Raw genomic sequence first — 3,890 nt, 5'->3', positions numbered from 1 at the left:
TTAGTTTTATTTATTTATTGCCTTAGGGTTTCCATGCTGCAATGAAACACCATGACCAAAAAACAAGTTGGTCATGAGGAAAGGGTTTGTTCAGCTTAGGCGTCCACATCATTGTTCATCGCTGAAGGAAGTCAGGACAGGAACTCACACAGGGCAGGAGCCTGAGGCAGGAGCTGATGCAGAGTTTATGGAGAGGTGCTGCTTACTGGCTTGTTCCCCATGGCTTGCTCAGCCTGCTTTTTTATAGAACCAGGACCACCAGCCCAGGGATGGCACCACCCACAATGGGCTGGCCCTCCCCCATTGATCACTATTTGAGAAAATGCCCACAGCTGGGCTTCATAGAAGGATTTACTCAACTGAGGCTCCTTCCTCTGACGACTCTAGCTTGTGTCATATTGACACACAAAACCAGACAGTGTGTTTATTTGTGTGTGTGTTATATATGCCTGTATACGGGTGTGTGTGTGTGTGTGTGTGTGTGTGTGCCTATACAGATAGGCGTGTATGTATGTATGTGTACAGGTGTGTATGTATGCAGTGTGTGTGTGTGCAGGTGTGTGTGATATGTGCTGTGCAGGTGTGTGTGTATGTACATATGTGTGTGTGAAAGAGGTATGTGTGTACACATGTGTGTGATGTGAGCCTGTGCAGGTGGGTGGTTGCAGGTATATGTGCATGTGCATGTGAATGTATGCTGGGTACCTGTGCAGGTGTGTGTGTGTGTGTGTGTGTGTGTGTGTGTGTGTGCACGTGCATGTGTATGTATATGCTGGGTACCTGTGGTGCAGGTGTGTATATGCAGGTGTCTCTGTGTGTTTGTCTCTCTCTCTCTCTCTCTCTCTCTCTCTCTCTCTCTCTCTCTCCCTCTGTGTGTGTGTGTGTGTGTGTGTGTGTGGTCATGTGTGTGTTTGTACCAGAGGCCAACATTGGGCATATCGCTTGATCACTCTCCATCTTACGTATTTTTAAAAATCCAAAGGCTTTGAACATTGTACTTATGTGTGTGAGTGTTTGGCTGCATGTGCACATGTATGCTACATATGTGCCTAATGTCTGTGGAACTCAGAGGAGGTCACTTGGATTCCTTGGAACTGGAGTTATGGATGGTTGTAAGCCGCCATGTGGGTGTTGGGAACCAAACCTGGGCCCTCTGCAAGAACAAGTGTTCTCAATGACTGAGCCATTTGTTCTGCCTTCTTATTTGAAAAGTGTTGTTGTTTTGCTGTTATTTTTATTTTGCAACTATGCGTGTTTTTTTTTTCATATATGTCTGTGCACCTTTTACTTAGGATACAATCAGAGGCCACAAGAGGGCATCAGATCCTTGGGACAGGAGTCACAGATGTGAGAAGCCACAGGGTTAAGAGCATCCAGTCATTAGTTTTTGAGACAGGATCTCTCAGTGAACCTCGAGCTCAATGATTCTGCTAGACTGATTGGCCAACAAGCTGCAGGGATCCTCCTGTCTCTGCCTCTCCAGCACTAAAGATCCAGGGATGTGTCTCTCCATGGAATCTGAGCGCTCATGGGATCTGAACTTGGGTCCTTCTGCTCTCCTGACAGGCACTTCATAGACTGAATCACCCCCTGGAGTCATGCTGATTTTTCAGTGATTTATCCTGATGTCCTAACTGTATGCACCTCAGGGTAGGTTTCTCCCACTGCTCCACTCTTACAATAAAGACCAACACTCTCACATAAGTCGGGAGCTGACTAGGTCCTGGTCTGATGCTACGGTTCTGAACCTTTACCTCAACATTTCTCCCATCCTCATCGTCAGAGTGTTGGTTTCTACCACCACTGCTTCAGGACCATAACATGCATGCCACAACTGAGAGAGTCACATTCTCAAATGATATTTAAGGCACGAGGCGGCCAAGTGGACTAGATTTTCTTTTGCCAGGATAAATGTTTTCCCTGAAATTTAACAATGTTCTAAACAACTTTGCTTAGTAAAATAATAAATGCACATCCGTGGCAAAGGGATTCTTGTTTTGTAGTTGGCTTAAAGAAACTGATGTATGCCAGGCTAAACTAGGCAGAGTGCAAGTTCTGTTTGCAATGAAGGAAGCAATAGTTACTATCCCAGGAAACATGAGCTCCTTGTCACTAAGGGGACAGGAAACTCCTGTCAGCAGGGACTTCCTAGACCTCAGACTCTGTGCCTCAGTGTTTTTTCTCTTCCTAGTTACAGGAGTTGTAACCTGTAGCTCCTCAGTTGGGGCAGGGGCTGCCTCCACTTCCTGTTTGTCTTTGGTGATTCTCTCTGACCTAGCTCTTTTTCCTTTTTCATTGCTCTGTTCTTGGGGACATGCACAAAGCACTCTTCCATAGCCTTACAATGGAGAGTCCCATCTCCAACACCTTTATCTTGTGGTTAACGTTCCAACATGGGTGTTTTGGGGACACTTAACAGTCAGCTGGGTAGAACTGTATCTCATACACCTGTAAAACCAGCACTTAGGTAACTGAGAAGGATGATTATGGATGGCAGATACTATCTGCAGATGGCAAAGCCACACCTCTGCTAGATAGAGCACCAGACAAATCATAGTTAGCTGCTGCAGATAGTCCCAAGCAGCCCCACATCCTTATGTCTGGGATTAAAATGAAAGCATATTTTAATATTTCTGAGTTTTTAACAGCAACCAAAATTCCAGAATTCTCAGAACAGAGAACATACGGACCCAGCAGAGCAGCCAGGGCTTCTGCTGAAATTTCTCCAGCAGCTCCCTCAGGACATGGAACTCAGCTCAGGTCCTTGAAAACTTGGTCTATGACTTTCTCTCCTATAGCCAATGGCTTGGACTTTCTGCCTCATCATGCAAGGTGGTCTCTGCTCAGAATCTTTGTACACCTTTTCTTTTCTGCCTAAAACTTATCTTAGGCCTTCACATTGAGATGTTAAATGACCTAGCTCTTTGGTATATTTGGTTAAGATCATACAGGACAATTAAATAAATATAAAACACCTCAAAGGGATAGGCCTTTACTGTAAGTACTGTTCTAGTGTTTATTTTTCCTTAATTTCCAGGGCAATTTGACTCTGTAATTGTTAGAAGAGAACAGGCAGGTTCTTGCTGCACTGAAACACAAAGGCTTCCAGGGTACTATTGCATCTACTGTGAAAAGGACAAACATTGGTCTAAGGATTGTAGGTCCAACAGAAACATCCGAGGTAACCTCCTGCCATCAGGAAATGAACTGAGGGGGCTGTCAGCTGGAGGCCCTAGCAATAAACAATATAAGCCATCTTCTTTGGTCAGCCAGGAGGTACCAAACAGGCATGAAAATCAAAATTAAGTATTTCTGATCTTATATATGGTACAGAAGGAAGTGTAACTTTGTATCTGGCCACAGATAGGCCTCTTACACTGTCCCCAAAAGTTGAAAGATACAAGTTAACCACTGGTGTTCATGGTCCTTTACCTCCAGGGACAATAGGAATAACCTTGGGAAGAAATGAATTAACTTCGAAGGGATTCATTGTCCATCCAGGTATAATAGGTGGGGATAGCAAGGAAGAAATTAAAATCATGGCAAATGTGAAAAGGGAGATTCAAATTGATGCAGGGGACAGAATTGTTCAGTTGTTATTGTTTCCTTACATCAAGGGCAAGACCGCTCCAATAGAAAGAACAGGGGCTCTTGTAAGGACTGGAAAATATATGTTCTGGCAAATAATAGTTAATGATCAGAGACCCAAATTAGTGGCACAAATGAATGGTGTTGAAATAGGAGGTTTGGTGGATACAGGAGCTGTAAAGAGCAAACAGGAAATTTGGGACCTTATATGGCTGACATACTCATAAATTTATGGGAAAGGAATCATTTACAACAATGGGGTACTCAAATTACTCTTGATGCAATTCTGGGGAGAGCAAATG

This window comes from Arvicanthis niloticus, chromosome 16, assembly GCF_011762505.2.
Source record: "Arvicanthis niloticus isolate mArvNil1 chromosome 16, mArvNil1.pat.X, whole genome shotgun sequence".
NCBI classification, from domain to species: Eukaryota; Metazoa; Chordata; class Mammalia; order Rodentia; family Muridae; genus Arvicanthis; species Arvicanthis niloticus.
Note: the sequence above shows the minus strand (reverse complement) of the source record.